Source organism: Pyxicephalus adspersus, chromosome 5, assembly GCF_032062135.1.
Source record: "Pyxicephalus adspersus chromosome 5, UCB_Pads_2.0, whole genome shotgun sequence".
Lineage (NCBI taxonomy): Eukaryota > Metazoa > Chordata > Amphibia > Anura > Pyxicephalidae > Pyxicephalus > Pyxicephalus adspersus.
In genome coordinates, this window is record NC_092862.1 from 106,560,511 (window position 1) to 106,580,682 (window position 20,172).

The 20,172-nt window shown below is 35.3% G+C and overlaps 1 protein-coding gene across 2 annotated transcripts in view; it reads right to left on the bottom strand.

Moving 5' to 3' along the window:
* Positions 1 to 20,172, bottom strand: part of RBMS3 (RNA binding motif single stranded interacting protein 3) — a 340,828-nt gene that overhangs the window by 181,669 nt on the left and 138,987 nt on the right. The window lies entirely within an intron of this gene.

Here is a 20,172-nt window from a genome sequence, read left to right on the forward strand (position 1 = left end):
GTGTGATGGCTTGGGCGTGCATGGCTGCCAGTGGCACTGGGACACTAGTGTTTATCCATGATGTGACACAGGACAGAAGCAGACGAATGAATTCTGAGGTGTTCAGAGACATAGGCCCTGATTTACTAAAGCTCTCCAAGGCTGGAGAGAATACACTTTGATCAGTTAAACTGGGTGATCCAGAAAACCTGGAATGGATTCCTTAAAATCATTTGCTATTTGCTAGCAAATGTTTTGAATCTTGGACCAGATCCAATCCAGGCTGGATCACCCAGCTTCACCGATCAAAGTGTATTCTCTCCAGTCTTGGAGATTTTATAAATCAGGGCCATACTGTCTGCTCAAATCCAGGTAAATGCAGTTAAATTGATTGGGAGGCGTTTCATAATACAGATGGACAATGACCCAAAACATACAGTCAAAGCAATCCAGGAGTTTATTAAAGCAAAGTGGAGTATTCTTGAATGGCCAAGTCAGTCACCTGATCTGAACCCAATTGAGCATGCATTTCACTTGTTGAAGACTAAACCAGCATTGCCAGCAAAGGGTTTTCAACCAAGTATTAAAAATTAACATTTTTTTTCAGCTTTTTAATTTGTCCAATTACTTTTAAGCCTCTGAAATGAAGTGATTGTGTTTAAAAGGCTTTAGTTCCTCACTTTTCTATGCAATCTTTTTGTTCAACCCATTGAATTAAAGCTGAAAGTCCGCAGATGCATCTGAGTTGTTTCATTTAAAATTATTTGAGGTAATGTAGAGAACCAAAATTAGAAAGTTGTCTCTGTCCAAATATTTATGGACCTAACAGTATACCACACACAATTTATGTCTTTGAACTGCTTGGTCACTGCCTAGCAACCCATTTGTCTGATATAAGTAAAATTTACACATGAACAAGCTACATAATGTAACATAATACTTATTTTGGACTGGTAAATCATCTGATATTATTCAGTGGGCTCATTTTTCCAAAACCTTAAATATGAACTTAAAGCACAATAACGTACTGGCACTATGTCAAACATAAGGTTATCTTTAGGTCAGTGGGAAGTAGGTAAGGACAAGAAGTCCAAGTTAAAGAATACTTTTTCTGCTTTATGTTTTGATAAACTGCCCAATCAGACCAAGTTTTGGAGGTCTGCCAGAGTAAAATGGTCTTTAGCTTTCTGTGGCTGTGAATAAAAAGTTTGATATCCAATCAGGAAATCAAAAAGGAAATACTACCCATTATGTATACACATAAATACAATTACATAGAAAAGTTTGTGAACCCTTTCAATTGCCTGAATTTATCCATAAATCGCTTTTAATATTGGTTACAATCAGCAAATCAAATAAGATGAGTAAAACACAGCCTCAACTAATAAAATTGAATCACAGGCTTGCAAAAAAGTCTCTAGTCATATATTAACTATAAAACATACATGAAACAGAAAAAAGAATGGTGGTCATTAAGGCATAACATTGAGGTCTCACAAAATATTGTACATTTCATATTTGAAAAAAGAAAAAAAAGAACCCAGATTTTCTTTTACTATTTTGTCTGAACAAGTGAGAGAAGAGTTGAGCCCTTTATAAAACAACAAAAAATTCATAAAAAAACCCTATTCCAAATACAGGAAGGGAGAACCTATAGAGTAGCTATTTATGTAATAACAAATTGATCATTGCATCTGCTGGCAAGTAAATATATCTTCAAGTAAAAAGGTGAGATATTAGAGGAGAAATGAGAAAAACAATGAATATTTATATGGATATATTGTTCTTGCCATTTTTATGACTTTTTGAACTCAGGAAGATTACTTAGGAAATCTTGTTGAGAAGTGTAAAGGCTTCCAGCTCTACACATTAGGCCAAGAGATACTGCGCAAACAGCTTGAAATAAACATCTAAAACAAGTCAGACAAACATAACAGTCTGAGACGCCTTGAATTAATTTTTTAGAAAAAGAGTACAACAGCCCATATCATCCACACAAAAACACAGGCCAACCTTAAAAAGGCAGCAGCTGGATGTTATAAAAATGTCCTTGAACTCTATGATTTGAAACTGATCATTCACCAAAAGACCTAAAGTTTCATGTTTATAAAGTTTCCCAAAACATAATGATATTCAGGTGAAAAATGTAAATCAAAGTAAGTGTATATAATCAGAGTAAATGTCAGGTGTGATAGTGTACATTACGTGGAAAGTGATATAAACTAAACTTATTTACTTATCATAACTGAAAAAAGTACCAAATATGTGTAACTCATATAATATTATGGTGGATATATGCTTTGGGACCACATATATTTCTCCCTTTCACCATTGATGTCATATCTGTTGAGCTGGGGGAAGTGCTGAATTTCCAAGAAATAAGTTATGAAGAAATAAGGAGCACTGCACAATTCTTTTGAACTTTTAAATTTTCCGCAAACAATACAACACAACAGTCAGTTTAGGTAGTGTTCTCTTATTTGTTCCTTGGAAGAGAAACCACATAGTGAGACCAATCTGTCAAAAGCTGTTTAAATAGAGAGTCCCCAAAAAACTAAGAATTTTATTATAGGGTACAATACAAATAAATAAAAGGTGGTTATGATAGTGAGCACAATTTATAATGACTAGGTGAAAACAGCTTTAGTATGTAAATATAACGCATTATTTTACTAGAGTAAGCCATAAAAGCTAGGTAATGGTTGCAGTGGAAATGTTTACTTTTTTTAACATGCACATTTTGAGAAATGGGACTTACCATTAACAATGGAATACAAAGTTTACAACAAGGCACTGAAAAAGTATATGAAACCGACAGGGATGCTAGGCATGCCTAAAAGGGAACTAGACAACTGTCCACTCTACATTGCCAGCACCACTATCGTAACTCTTGTATTTTTCCTGGTTTGGGTATTTATCGTGCGCATCTGAATGGAAGTTCATTCATTCATTCATGGCAGCCAGTTCTGCCGGGTTCATACACTGAGCTGTGCATGCAAATGTTTGTTTTGTTGCAGCAGTGACAAAGTATAAAGCATAAAAAATTTTTTTTTGGTCTTAGGTTTACAATATTCAAGTCTAACGGTAAATACTCTAAATATGCATAACCAAAATAGATCTGCTAAGTGGAGACTGCTTCCAAAAACACAGCCTGATATGTACTAGGGAGGTATACTGTTGCCAGTATATTAAGATTACCATCCAAGAGATTCTTGATAGACAAAATCTGCTTTTCTTACTACTAGGGATGAGCGAGAAGGCCTCTGACAGTCTCGCAAAAATTTCCTTAAACTTCTGATGGGTCTGCAAAATTTCGGCATCAACAGCAGGAGGAGGAGGCGGTGGTGACCGCATTGGTAACTGACATCCAGAGCTGGGTATAGTGCATCGTCAATGCCACCCAGAAGTTTACAATTTTACTGACTGAAGTACTGACAGGCCGCAGCAGCAGCAGCAGGAGGAGACGGTGGGCCCTGAGACGGAGCGGGGACCGCATTAGTAACTGGCATCTAGAGCTGGGTGTAGTGCATCATCAATGCCACCCAGAAGTGTACAATTTTAGTGAATAGAGTACTGACAGTTACTGAAATATCTGTATTTCTTATAGTAGGACAGAATTTTTTTCTGTACCAAATGGGCTTCTTTGGTAAATAGCAAATGGTTTCAAACACTGAAATATCTGTATTTTTTTATAGTAGGACAGAAATTTTTCTGTAACAAATGGGCTTCTTTGGTAAATAGCAAAAGGAATCAAGTGCTGAAATATTTATAATTTTTTTAAATTAGGAAAGAAATTTTTCTGTACCAAACAGGCTTCTTTGGTAAATAGCAAGAGGTATCAAACACTGAAATATCTGTATTTTTTTATAGTAGGACAGAAATTTTTCTGTGAAAAACAGTCTTCTTTGGTAAATAGCAAGAGGTATCAAACACTGAAATATCTATATATTATTTATAATAGGACAAAAATTTTCTGTACCAGTCTTCCTTGGTAAATAGCAAGCGGTATCAAACACTGAAATATCTGTATTTTTTATAGTAGGACAGATTTTTCTGTATCAAACGGGCTTCTTTGGTAAATAGCAGGAGTTATCAGTTACTGAAATATCTGTATTTTTTTATAGTAGAACAGAATTTTTTTCTGTACCAAACGGACTTCTTTGGTAAATAGCAAGCGGTATCAAACACTGAAATATCTGTATTTTTTATAGTAGGACAGAAATGTTTTTGTCTCAAACCGGCTTCTTTGGTAAATAGCATGAGGTATCAAAGACTGAAAAAATTTGTATTTTTTTTATAGTAGGTAGTTTATAGTAGTAGTACCAAACGGGCTTCTTTCGTAGATAGGAACAGGTAGCATCAAAAACTGAAATATCTGCATATATACAGATATATAGAAGCCTCCTAACCTGTCCCTGTCACAATCCAGGTCTGTCCCTGCTTCTATCCTTCACACAGAACACAAGATAGAGTGACTAACCCCCCCTCCTTCCCTGTATATATGCCTGTGCTCAGATCTCTCCTGATTGGCTGCTGGGCCGTGCTGTGCATCCTGGGAGCAAATGATTACATTCCAGCCAAGATTCTCGCCAGAAATAGTAGCCTTTACAGCCCCAGGTTTTTTCCCTCGTTCGTTCGGCAAGAACATGACCTCATGGTGAATCACAAGGCCGCACCCGCTTACGTGTTCGGCGAGATCGAAATTATCGAAAGTATAGTTTTACCTGACTACAAAAAATCTCCCTCGCTCATCCCTAATTACTACTACACTGATTTTGCTGTTGCCATGTAACAGAACTAGAAAGTATAATACTCACAACCCCAGAATCTGCTGCACAGTTGTGGTAGACTGTAGGGCAGTGTTTCTCAACCAGAGTTCCATTGAACCCTATGGTTTTTCCAGAGTTTGCTATGGGTTCCTTGAGCAATTAGGTGTTTGTGTCTTTCAGATCAGTTTAAGAGATACCAATGATCTAAAAAGGTATTTGGTTATCTGTAAGGGTCATTGGCTATTCGTAAGTATTCCCACTAGTCAGCACTGTATACTTCCAAACAACCACCACATTATTATACTCTGAGCTGTGTATATTAGTAATTAAAGTAGGGGTTCCCTGAAGACCTCAAAGTTATCTCAAGGGGTTCCCCATGTTAAAAAGGTTAAGAAAAAGTACTGTAGAATATTGGGAAACGCTATCTGTACTTGCTGTGATTGGCAAGAAGGCTTCCATGATCATCCAGAATGAATATGCCAAAGTTAAAATGTGCCTAAACACATTAGGTAGTGCCACATAGGAATTGCATTAAAGGTAATCCTTAAACTCTTAAGTTTCTCTGTCCTCCGAGATTGATATACATATTTTTATTTTCAAAGTGATCTTGTTGGTGTATTAGCTGATATATAAACAACATATTGTCATTTAGGTTGTCAGTATGTCACTGGATATGAGCCAGTATTTCGTTTGTCGTGATGCAGAATAGTAGAAAAAAGAGGTAGAGAAAGAATCTCCCACATTGCTTGATTCCCTATGGTCTCTGTGCTGTTTTTCGCTCATGGAGAGATTATCACTGCTATGGAAGCCACATAGACCCAAAAAATCCTGGGGGAAGCAAGAACCTCACAATAAAGGAACCTATTCATCCATGCACCAAGAAACTTGCTCTGGAAATGTATACTTTTTTTAAATACAGACATCACACCACAGAGCCTGTGTTAAATTATTAATTGAAATAGTTCAAAGTGGTCGTAAATAATTTGAATTGTTTATTGAGAAGCTTTTTGAGCTTCATCAAGTGCTGCAATGATCGATCCTTCCTGACACATAACCAGGAGTGAAATAAACTATTTTAACATTGTATTCCAATTACTGGGGTATGTTTTAACATTTGATTACACTATTCAGTAATGCTGTTGCAAAATACTTGTTAGCAACATTTCTGGCTTAACCACCTGGGCGTTACACTGATGTCTAGATTTCTGTACCAAAAGCGGTACACTGTTTTTCATGAATTTTTTTTTTTAAATTGTAGACCTGTAACTTACAGAAATATGTCCGAACAAGGGTCTAGTAAATATCATGAATATAAAAAATGTTTGAAACACACAATCATGTAAAAAAAAAAAAAAATACTTTTCATAAAATTAAATAAATTACACAATAATCAGCTTAAACAAGAATACATAAATAAATCAAAAATACTAAAAATGCGATGATTCGGTATACTGTATAGTAATATATTTTTCTAAAACACCTCCCTAGTGTCCAACAGTCCAACATCACATACCTATAGACAAAACCACATAAATATATTTTGCATTATTTTGTATTGGATTGGATACAGGACTTTGTATTGAATCCAATACAAAATATTTGAATTTCCCGCTACAACCCCCACCGACGGGCGCATGCACAGACATCATCAGAAATTGCCGAGGGACGCATACGCAAACGCCGGGTGTTCTAATTCTTTCCAAACTTCTGTACTTCTATGCAAAAAGTGTTAAATTTTTTGCATGGAAATTTATTTTAGATTGTAGGCTATAATTTACTCACCGAAATATGTCCAAAATTTTATAAATTTAATAATAAATTTTTTTTTATAAAACAAACAAAAAAAAAAATCTTTAAAAAAAGTTTAAAAAAAAAATATAATATATGTATAATGTAATGTACAGTAGCCTATATAATATATATATAATACAATTATTTATATATTATATAAGGATTTCTTTGTATTGGACACAATACAGCTTTTTTGTATTGAGTTCAATGCAAAGGAACTCAATACAAAATTTTGAATTTCCCGCCCGCACCGACGCATGCAGCGACGTCACCGGGAAACCCCGGTGATCGTCACTGCACTCGCCGGATGAAGAAAGAAGACAGAAGACGTGTCCAGAGGAGCTGCGGGGAGAAGGTATTTTTTTTTTTCGATGGATGCTGGATCATCGCAGCGGGGACCAGGTAAGTGAGGGGATTTAGACAGTGAGAAAAGTTCGGGTTTATCGATTTTTGCAAAACCTATAGACCCGAAACAAGGTCGGGTTTGCGGGCCAGGTGGTTAAGAGAATGGTGCTAGGGTATATGACTAAAATATTAAAGAAGACTCAACTAAAAGAATTAAATTAATTTTGAATGAGGAATGCATGGAGTCAATGGATATCAAGTAGAACCAAAATTCATATTAAGGAAACCTTTTTATGTCGTTTTATAGCTTTTTATTGTAAATTTATTTTATTTTTTTCTTGGCCTAATGTCTCTTAAAGTACTGAAAGGACATTAAAGGGAAGCCAACTGTAAAGGAAGGTGCTACCTATTGAACACGGTATGATGCTGTGGTTAGCTGAAAATAAGTAGGTCAAATGCTGCACTTAGCAGATGCAGCTACTACTGTGGATTTGGTCTAAGCTAGCGAAGGGGGATAAAAAGATTTAATAAATATAAAAAAGAGCAAAAGAAGGACATTCAGAAAGATAAAATAGCAAGTTTGAAAGCTCTTTGTGTAAATTCTTTCCTATAGTAAATTTAATCATAAATGAAAGCATATTTCCTATTTCTGACAATATTTTTGCTCATGCTAGTTGGATAACAGGACAGAAAACTGTGCAGATTAGATTAGACTACCCTTTAATTGGGATGAAGTTCAAGACTACCTTGGGTTTAAGACCAGCTACCATTTTATTTTAAACTTTAACACACTGCAGGGTTTTAGACAAATATTATAGGGTATTTGGTCATTGCTATGTGCCAGATCCCTCACTGTAAATGTGTGTGTGTGTGTGGGGGGGGGACTGTCAACTATTGTCTGCTTGAACCAAAAGGATAGTCATATATGAGGAGATCTAATGTTTCAGAACAAACCAATCCACTCCACCATATTTGTGTCCATATTGGGCAGTTCCCTAGTTTCAACAAAGATAAGGGCAAAATAGAAGAAAAATCCATGAATGTAGACATATACTTTTGGTGTTTACATGCTTAAGTATCTTTAATACTATACTGTATGTGGGGAGATGCAGTTTTTATTCAGGTAAGTGTGAAATTTCACATCGTAATAATTTACTTCTATAATCTACTTGGTGGCTTTGTTTATTTTAAAATTCTATGCTAATAATAAACCATATATTCAAACCCAAGAACAGACATGTTTAATACTGCAGCCTCCCAATTATTAGATGTAAGGACTGCACACTGGACCTAAATCTTAAACATTCTAATAAGATCATTCTAATTATTATCTGTAAACCACACAATCCCTTCTCCATAAATCATGAAGATAAGGATAGTGAAAGATGTTTTGTAATCCTAAAATACATTTCTTAGGGTGACAATGTAGCACCTCCTAACTAGTAGTCTGGTATGGAAGAATCTCTGGGTGAAAATTAGGGCACCCGGCCAATACATCCACGGACCAGTAAGCTACAATATATAGCATTTTGTATTTGGGGTTTAGATACACTATAAGTAAAAATACTACATAAATCTCTTTAATAATACTTCTCAAAAGATGCAGCTGGCAAATTTGATGTTTTCCATATTACAATTCTAAATGTACATGCATCTTTCATACTTCATTTTTGGGGAGACCATGGAGGTATAAATGCCTCTCTATTTTATTTTTTTCCTGTACATGGCGTACTGGTGTAGTAAAGATGCATCCATAAAACACGTTACTGTGACATAATATTGAAGCTCCTGTGAAGGAATCAACCATTATTTCACTAGAAATTCCTTAACAGTAATGTTTTGCAGATGCAGAAACAGTAAAATGTAAAATGTCAAAGTGATTGCTGTCCAGAATTTAGCACATTGGTTAACAAGGAGACAGTACACAGTAGTGCTTTATGAAGGCCGCATAGGAGCAGTTTTAACTGACTACAGAAAACAGTGCTATTTTGGATAGTGTTGTTATTGTTCGGCAGGTGTTTAAATGGTTTATAAATATGATGTAAGACCGGTATTGTGGAAGAGCTGCTGTAATAAGTCTAATTTAAGCTTTTTTTTATTCCTGTAATGCAGTCAGGCTATATAAACAATAATAACTGCTGAGTCTTTTTTAATATATCATATATATGTTCTGTAGGTTTTTTAATTGTCCTGTGTTGGCAACAAAATTAAAGTCCAAACTGCTGCTCAACACAAAGAACAGCAGTCTCTAGCAGTCAAACACACCCCTTCACAATGCCTAAAGTCAATTATTAGGAAAAAGAAACCTGGCCTAAAGTCACAAAAATTTCATGACAATTAATAGATTTGCCAGATTGACATCTCTGACCAGTGATGATAATTATAACTAAATTTGGGGAAATCCACTTCAGCCCCGGCTAAGCTCAATAATAATCCCAAAATACATTTTTGTTTGATTTACTAGCTGTACTGCACTTTTATGACAATACTCCTACATTTCCCACTCTGCTAGCTTTAATGTATGACCATATCTGACCTAAGCTAATATGCTTTGTAGATCAAACCTTATGAGTATCTGTAAAATAATATAACAAGAAAAGTTTCCTCTTACAGATTGATTGTGTAGTATAACACTTTTCCTGAACGATCTGAGCACTGTCTATTTTTTATGTCAATGATCGGCTATTGTGTAACATAACATACAGCTTTTTCCATATCGAACCAAAACTATCTTTTATACAGGAAATGGGATTGCAGAGAGCACAGTCATTTCCTACAGTCACCACTCATTTAGTAAAATGTTCTTGTGGTCATTGCTATTTGCACTATTTCCAAACATGACAAGTTTCTTTTTGCAAAACAGCATCTATTGGAAAAATTAAACAATTGTTGCAACAGTGGTAATAAAGGAATAAACATAATTTTAATATTTTAGTTAACAATGCTTTATACAGTATATATTTGCACATATTTTAAAAAACTATTGATTAAAAAAGCACTTTTAACGATGTTAAATCAAACACACAAAGAATAAAAATATCAACACAGGATTTACAGGAAATCAGTAGGAGGAACAACTATGAGTGATGGACTTGTGGATGGTTGGTCTATCCAATTTGAGTATACTTTCAGTGGCTGGGACAAATTTATACCAGTGGCTCTTCAGAAACTGGACCACCAGAACAGTATAAAGAAAAGCACCAGAAAAGTATAAGGAGTGTTTTTTATATACTGTATCGTGCTGACAGAGTCACTTATTCTTGCAGTGAGACATCACTACTCTGCTGTAATTTAGATTATACAATGCACCTGTGCCCATACTATGGACAATAAACATTACATATTCTTAACACTTTTATCATAACCATGGGTTCACAGTGAATTTTATGGATTAGTGTTCCCAATGAATTTATGCATATATTCTCAGAAAATTCATTTAAAAATCATTGTTTTGGCATCGCCTTTGAACTATGACCATTCAGCTTAGAAAGACTGATAAAAGGGCTTACAGTTAACTCAGCCCCCTCAGTATAAAACAGAGTAGCCATACTGTTAGTGAATTTGAAGTTGTTGCAAGGGTCAGGCTAGGAAACTGTATCTATAGGAAAACATTTCTATTTTATTTTATGTTGCCTGGGATAAAACGTTCATATTTTTTTCATTTATTTCAGGGATGGTATTTTTTATGTGTTTTTTTTTTCTTGTTTTTTTTTTTAATTTTTAAGATTACTAAGAACTTAAGAAACAAACATTGTCAAAACTTGCTCTTTATTTCAACTATTTTTACAATGTTTTTAATCTAAAAAACCCTGTCAGTAACAACTTGAGCAGCAAAGGTCACCATATTATCCTTTTTGCACAGCAATGGACCAGCATGACCACTTTAAAAGAGATGCAGTGCAGAGTTATTTGGTTTTCTGTGGCTGACTAAATGTCTGGAATTTTAAATGGGTCTCTATATTAGTTTCAAATATGACAGACTGACCCAGAAATGTTTGTAGTGTTACCACCACCACGTTGAGGAAAATATGTATACTAGTAGTCATGGTAGTCTACAGGAAACAAAAGACTAATGTGTGCTAGCAAATTGTGTCCTTGATGATTTTCATGTTCCTATGAACTTTTTAAGTGTTTGAGATGAGGCAAATTGTAAGATTGCAGCCATTGTAGATGTATCTTACTGGGGTCTTGTGAATGTGTGTCTCAAAGGTTAGATGATATTGTGTACAGACCCTTTGTAAGTAAACTTTATGAAGTACTGTGCTCTAGACCCGCCTTTGCTTATTACAGTGTAATTTAGCTTGCTGCTAATGCAGTGCTGTGCCATCATGTCTTAAGCAGACTTCATATATTGCAATATGCCTTTTCTGTTAGACAATGTTATTACCTTCCAGATGCCTACAAGTTGCATACCAGTTATACCTGTATCTAAACATGTATAGTACAAAATTACACATTTCTGAAACAAGCACTATAATGATGCAACAAATCAAGGAACCAGATTAGTTAATTAGTTACCAGATATCATTTTATCAATACTATATGATATATATGCTGTACAGGAATTGGCACTACAAGGGTCAAGCGGAAAAACTGTTTCTTTGTAAAGAATACATTTATCAAAAAATTCAAAAAATATCATGGTTATCAGAGCTGTCCTGTTAAAGAAGTTTCTAAAATACATGTACTATTATGAATTTGTGACAAGGATGTCATTAGTAGTGAAATTATAGCGTGTGTGCCCGTGGCTATATAGTCATTTGCCAGTAATTGACTGCAAAGCCTGCTCATCATATGCAATGCATCCTTACACTTTATTCTGGTTACATCTAGTAATATAGAGGCAGACTGTGACAGCTCAAAGACAAAAAAAGAATCTAAATATCTGTTTTCATTTCGGCCCCAGGGCTTATACACTTTATTTCTTCTATAAACTATGCTGTGAAACCAAGGCTCTGCAGCTATGATTTGAAAATCCCATTCGAAGTGCACTTTTATTAACATGAAATGGTTGAGTAATATTCCCACACATAAGTATACAAAGACTATATAACTCAGTGGGATTTGTTTTCCTTCCCAAATCATATTTCAGTGAACAATGTCTGCAAGGGAATTCAAGTAAAAGAGATTATTTTGCAATGATTTAGCCAATACTCTAACATGAAAGATGTGAGAGTAATTTGAAATCAATATTTAAGGCCCCAGGCGAGAGTGCCGTACCTTTGTCATTCAGGGAGCCACCTCAGCCAAAGAGCTGAACAGAGTGACAATGAAATATGTGCAGTTTCTCCTTGTTTAAGTGTTCTTCACAGCCATAGTCTTACCAGGACAAGAGGCACTCTGCTTAGATGTGCGCTTTCTAGTACAGCTATTTGAGATGTTCTGGATAACTAGTTTGTCAAGTTAGACACAAAAAAGAGTAATGCTTAAATGCCAATGTGAAGTGGTTATGTTGAGTGATTTGAGAACACCTAGAAACCCAGGAAGACCACTACTAAAGAACATAAAATTACACCTTTATATGCTGGGGTCTCAAGTGTCAGTTTTTATTTATACAGTAAATCCTCAGTATTCAGCTTTCCATTATAGCAGAATCCTAGAGCAAATGCAATTCCCTTAAGAGATCAACAGAATGAATGCTATAGTGAACTACCTTGATAACCCAAATATTAGGTGGAGTCTTTTCTTATAAATTGAAAGCATTTAGTTAAAGCTTTAGCTAGGCTGTTGACTAATTGATGGCTGTGACATGGTCATTGAATACCCTATTTTACTACCAGTCTTAACATTGACTAGTTAATAGAAATAAATAAAATTGTATTTGTATTTGACTGTTTCACTTTTTTTAGTTGAGGCTACTTTACACGTCATGTCCTAATCCTATTGAGGGAGCAACCTTACAAATAAGGTTCCTAATAAATGCTTATAAATCACATTCTGTCTCCTTAGTAAATAAATTAATCATATGAATATTGATATTGTTTTTGCTGGTCAGCTGATCCTAGACAGCGTTATACCAAAATACCATATACAATGTCCTCAAAACTATGGGTCACAAAAGCAATAAAACAAACTTTAAACCCATACCAAGGACAAATAGCTGTTTAATCATTTCCTGTACAAATTGAGACCTGACAATTTTACTGAATTTTTGCTGTGGTTACAGAATTACTGTAGTAGTGATTTGCTAAAGATATTATACCAGTGTAGCGAAAAAACTCTACAACCAATGGTATCAATGTTTGCTGCCTAGACCAGTTACTTGTTTATATTATTTGGTGTCTGCAATCAACTATTAAGGAAAACAGTTTATAAATGGAGTAAACATATCAACCAGCTGGCTGTCAGACACATAAAAGCAGCCAAAAAGTTTTTGTCAAGTCAAAAACTTGTTTTCTAGCTTTGGATAAGCTGAAAGGTTTAGAAAGGGAGGGAATAAAACAACTGCCCATGTTTCTGCTATTGAAGTCTCCATTAGGGATATTTTCCTTGTACTTCCTCTTTACCTGGCATATAACTTTTTCCATTATCAATGTGATTCATCTCCTATGACCTATTAGTGCCAAGAGGAGAACCACGTGATTTTTTTCATAATAAAGCCATTTATCACCAGTGCTAAGTTAATTATGTTTAGCAGTATTTATCCACCCTGATGATGTATGGAGATGTATACAAACTATCTGGAAATAAAAAAAACTCCAGTTTCTCCATTCAAGTCCATTCTTCTGCATCAAAATAGCATAGTCACCTGCTTTTGCCATATGTTAATACTGCCACATACGCTTTTTCTATTTAGTTAACTAATTTTATAAAAATATGACAAAACCAGCATGGAAATTTCATGCCTAAACTTATTACATCCCACAGTTTCATTTAAATCAGTTTAGAAACTTTCACACCTTCAAGGAGTTATTGAGAAGAATTTACGTTTCTGTGGTACTTTCTAATCCATCATTCATACAGGAGCATTTTATGATCTTGAAAGTCTGCTTTATCAAACATCATCTCTTATGCCAATCTTTAGTCTTTCTGGCCAACCCAGAACACTGATGCCTTTCAACAATATTAAGAGATAACTCTATCATGCTCTAGTCCTAAACATAGTACTTACTCACATTAGACTTCCCTCTCACTCTCCACAAGATTAGTGAACAAAGAAAAACCCTTTATTAGCTGACTTCATGATGGGCTGTAAAAGTGGTATGCTGATATCCAGCTTTCAATAATGCTGAAAGCATTTTATATTGCCTATGACTGTCAAGCTCCAGTACCCTTTATACCCAAGGCACACACAGTCCCTATCCTGAAACTGCCACACGCTATTAACCATATCCATAAAGATCTTAGCTGAAGTATGGGCCAACAGCCTTAACAAAGTTGTACATTTTATTGTCCACTCTGAACAAGCAGATATTATGTCTGCAAACTTGAACTCAGTTAACCCCAAAGTTAATTTACAGGTACCTGCAGACAACATGGGATCTTAAACAGTGATTTCATTGGACAATGGCACTATTTCATATAAATTTGATTTCATCCTGATACATTACAAACTTGGTATGACCAATTCATGTTCCACTGACACATTTCATGGTATGACCTCCCTATAGAGGTGCCCAAAACAAGACAAATATGATTGAAACATTAACAAATTGTGACTTGGGGTTCAGCTTTTTCTTTTAAAGTTTGAATCTTTAAAAAATCAATGTTTTCTTTTTCCAATTTTAGTAACCTAGGACAACTTTTCAAAAACTTTCCTTTATTACATCCACCTCCTTTTTTATCCCCATCACCGTACTTCTCATCACTCCAATCCAGTTTCCATTTTGTCCAGAGCAATATCATCATAGTTTTCTATTGCTGACCCAGGGCATGCCAAAAATGTGTTACCAGCTTCAGCTCATCTACCTGTTTTCCAAGATATTTTTTTTGTAATATACTACTACCACCAGCACCACCACTAGCATATTCATCAACACCACTACCGTCAGCACCACAGCAAACATAATCATCAACACCACTACTGCTACCCGCATCACCATGTCTGCCACAGGTACCACCACTAGCAGAAATAGCTGCAGAACCAAGACAACACATAACAATTGTGATACTATCAGTGCACTACTCCTTGTACTTCTCTCTTGCAGCTACTTCAGATTGAATAAATGTTGTGTGTAATCTCACATCTCCTCTATCAATTCCTTAGGAACAGGGAGGTATGTTTACGCCAGGATAATGTATCACTTTCACTTGTCTTCAACTACCTACTGTGACTGGGATAATAAACAAGCCAGTCAGTCCATAGGAGATTAGGAGGAATCTGCTTCTTGCTAAATTGTTAGATCATGCATAATGGGATCCACTTCTGTCTGCTTCCACTTGTGGTGTGCCTGATAGTGGTGCTGGTGCCCTCTTTCCTGCTACCCATAGTTAGGTGAATTCTGGATCAAGGCCCAATAGATTTAGTTTGAGTTGAGGGTTTACTGGTGGCTGCTAATCTCTATTAAGGCCTACTTCTTTTACCAGTCTTTTTTTTACCCGATAATGAGATTTAAAAACCAGCACAATGCGTTGACAAGTCAACAAATTACAAACACACAATATGAAAAAACAGGTGAACTTTTTAGCAACCATGGAAAAAAACATTACCTGCGTACAACTGGAAATACCTGATGTGATTTTACTTGGTTTACAATGTAAAACATTTTTTTTTCTCTTAGGTCTGGGTTCTGCTCTCCTAGCAGTAGTGGAAACTGGCACCTTTGTAAATACCATTGTATCCTTTCAATTTTTTTTAACTTCTGAACTCGGATCAGAACTCAGATTTCTCAATCCCTGAGTCCCCATCCAAGGTCAGAGTAGTTAAAAAATTGGAATCATAATCTATTCAACCACCTCTACTTCATTATATCTCTATACTGAACCTACCTGTAGCATCAACATGCTGCTCAAGCCCAACAACGCTTTACTTATTGACACTGCACTTCCTTACCTGTGCTGCAATTACTGAAGCACAAGTTACACTGGGGAACAATTTTGAACCCATTTTTTGTTGACTTCATTTTTTAGGCCTATTTACACTAAAATATGTATGCTGATTCTAAAAGTGCAGTTAGTTTTCTTTTATCAGGTCGGCTTTTTTCCCTACTGCTCATAATAATGCGATTACTGTAGCGTGGATTTGTATAGGCTATTCATTTGCAAGACAGTGTAATCAGAGGTTGTGTGCTGCTCTACGTAGTGAATAAGCAAATTTTATGTTTCTACTTACACACGTATTTCCTTTCTTTCAGATCATGTCTGGTTCTGCTGTTTCTAGTCGTAAGTGCCTAAACAACCCTGATTCATTTTGTTATATCTGTGGCAGTTTCACCATTCCCAGTCAAAGGGCAAACATCAGCACATTTGTAGAGCAAGCCTATTTGGCATATTTCAAAGTTAAACGTGGTGGTCAAGATACGTTTTGGGCCCCTCATAAGGTGTGCAAACAGTGTGTCGAGGGTTTACGGATGTGGACAAACGGAACACGTGATAAGATGCCATTTGGTATAACTATGGTTTGGTGAGAGCCAGGAGATCATTTCAGTGACTGTTACTTTTGTATAGTGAAAACTTCAGGATATAACAAGAAAAATAAATGTAACATAGAGTCTCCTAGTCTACAATCAGCTATTTGCACAGTGGCTCATTCAGGAGAATTCCCAGCGCAGGTTTTCGATACACTACCCTCTCTTAAAGAACATGATTATGGTGATGAACTAGGTGACAATAATGATGAAGAGTTTGAAATTGAAGAGGACTCTGTTTGTAAGGGATTTGACCAGCATGAGTTGAGTGATTTGGCACGTTATTTGGGACTATCGAAAAAGGCTTCAGAACTCCTAGCATCAAGAAAAACTTACTTGATAAAGGAACGAAGGTACTTTCGAACCAGAGAAATTGCATTTCTGCAGTACTTTAGAACTGACAGTGGTTTTGTGCATTGTCATAGCAAACCTAGTTTATTGGAGGAATTGGGAATTCCAATCTATAACTGAATGACGGGTATTCATCCATTGCTCAAAGGGGAGCTTAAAGTGTGTCCTCCTTCACAATGGCAATATATTTGGGTCAGTCCCAACTGGCAATTCAGTTTCTCTTTGTGAAGAATTTGCAGACATAAAGAGAGTCATTGAGTTGTTGCAATATCACCAACACAATTGGGTCATCTGTGTTGACCTTAAAATGGTATGCTTCCTTCTTGGTCAGCAACGTGGATACACCAAGTATCCCTGTTATCTGTATATCTGGGACAGAAGAGGCATTGGGTGGAAAGGAATTGGCCTCCAAGATCTGCCCTAAAACCAGGTGATCCAAAATCTCTACATGAGCCACTTGTTGATAGAAAGAATATCATATTTCTGCCTCTGCACATGAAACTGGGTCTGATGAAGCAGTTCGTTAAGGCTTTGCTAACTGAAGGAGACTGTTTCAACTACCTCATTTTGGCATTTCCTAGCCTGTCGTTATAAAAAATATCGTTATATAAAAAAAAAGGCTGGTGTGTTTGATGGTCCATAGATTCGGCAGCTTATCAAAGATGAACATTTTATGAGGACAATGTCAGAAGTCGAAAAGAATGCTTGGTTATCATTCAAAGCCATTGTCAAGTACTTTCTTGGAAACAGACGAGCAAATAATTACACAGAAATTGTCCAGAAACTCTTGGAGAGCTACAAAATGCTTGGTTGCAATATGAGCATCAACATGCATTTTCTGCATTGCCATTTTTTTTAATTTCCTGTAAAACCTTGGTGCAGTCAGTGATGAGCAAGGTAAATGATTTCACCAAGATTTGAAGGTCATGGAAGGATGGTATCAGGGTAGATGGGATGTACATTTGATGACTGACTATTGTTGGAGCATCCGGCGGGATCGTCCTAACACTGAACACTCCAGGAAAAGCTATAAGCGTAAATTTTTACCTTAACAGCTTACCCGATTAATTTTCAAATGTCTTATTGTAAAAAAAATGTCATAGAATAACAATAAATCATTTGAATGAACAAAAGAAATGTAAATAAACAGTACACTCAAGTTATTTCATTATTTTTTTATTGTATGTAAAATGCATATGTTTTTTGACAAAAAAGGAGGGTACCCTGTGTCCTAAAAACTGGATGTGATAGCAAAAATTTGGGGTCATTTCTGGATTCACCACACAAAAATTAGTAAAAAACAAGTGTAAGATCTAACTCAACAAAAAAGCGTTCCCCAATGTTTTTTTAAACTATTTAAATAAAGACTGATTATTTAAAGACTAAAGACTAAATTTGGCAAAAATGTTAAACTTTTACAAAAGGGGGGTATTAAAATTTAGTTCATTCCTTTTATGTACTAAAAGCCCCAGTGACTTGATTTGAATGGTTGTATGCACTCTTTAAACTGCTAAATATTATAATGATGCTATACACATAAATAAACTAATAAGAAAAGACAAACAATAGGTATAGAACTATTCTCCCAGCTCCTCTAAGTACATACTCCATCACTTTGTTTTATTTGTGTGTTATAGGTTACAAATGCAAAAGCTGACCCTTTCTCAACTAAATGGGCTGCATTATTCAACAAAGATCACATAGGCACTTGGACATGGATGAATGAGCCAGACCTGGCGATTGAACAGTAAATATATGATAGTTGCAGCATATTTTGTTTGACAAATGTAATGATCCGCCGGCTGCTCGGTTTGCTTTATGATACACAATGGAAGATCAGGATGGAATATAGATGGCAATAAGTATTCATTCAACTGCAAGTAAACCTGCATGCACATAATTAAACAGTCAGTGGGGACAGATGTAAATGATAGTAATTCAAGTTCAGTGAAATGTGCCTATATGTTTGGCATTTTAACTTCCTTTTATTCCCTTTCAGGGAGACATAGATTACTCATTCTGCCAGCACCCAAAGATATGAAAGTAACTTAGGAACCGCTGGAGATCAAACCTCCTTGCCACTTAATATATATATGTGTGTATAAAAATTATTAATCCCATATTTTCTGATTGTCATAAGATATGCACTGTAATGTATGTATAATTATAATATAAAGGCACTAATGAACGCAAAGGTCAATGTGTATAAAACTAATTAAATCAAATTGCGTTTGTGTAGTAAATAGAAAGAGTTATTAAATTAGTTATTTTACATTATAGCTTTTACATAAATGTGTAAAAATAAACATTTTGGAAATGCTCTTTGATATTTCCTAGAACTAAAATGTATTTACATAGTTATAAAAAAGTAGTTATATATTTAAATATATAGGAGACTGAGGCAAAATTGTAAATGCAAACATGGAATTTGTGGACTACTTAACTCCAGTTTTATGTCACATGCTTATTTACCAACCAGCAGTAAATATGTGTATGTGTGTATATATATATATATATATATATATATATATATATATATATAAATATATATATATATATTTTTAATAATGAAAACCAGCATGGTAATTTATTAAGACCTATTGTGAAAAAATATGTACCACGCTAGGGTAAATTTGGTAATGCTTTCTAAGAAACAAATGCAAATGCATTTATATCAAAGATAGCTGAGAGACAAGTCCTGCTTTGAGACTGCTGCCTTAGACATTACATATCAGTCAGTGGGAGTTTCAGACAGTCTAGTATTGATAAAAATGGTCCCATGTCCACTTGTAAGCTCTAGGGGATGTGCTACTACCAGTACTATATGAAAGAACTAAAAAAATAATGTTTTTGTAATAGGTTGACACTAAGAGGATTTATATGTTATTAGTCTAAGAGAATTTATTTATTGGTAGTGATATATATCAGAGTTCGTCAGAGTTCAAGGTTTGCCCCTCAGCTCTATGCTTCTTAAGCAAATTAAAAGTCTAACAGAGAGGCCAAGACTGCTGGAATTGCTGTCTGGACCCTTAAGGTATATAGATAACCATGGCTGATTCAATCAAGTTGCATAAACACAAACTGAAATGTTGGTGTTTTTTTTTCTGGGCAGGGGGGGTATTGGTGGTTTGATGATATAAAATATATATTCAAACGGGTATATTTTTAAACAACCAGCAATAGTATGGCCTTTCTACCCAAGTCTACTAGTCTATGTTCTCCAGTCCTGGAGAGCTTTATTAAATTAGGACAGATTCACTGTTCAACAGGGAGGAACAAAGTGGGAAGGATATCCTTGAGTATTCATGAAACAAAAAATGTACCTACCTATATCTCTAGATTTACTGATTTTTTTTTTTTTTTTTTATTCC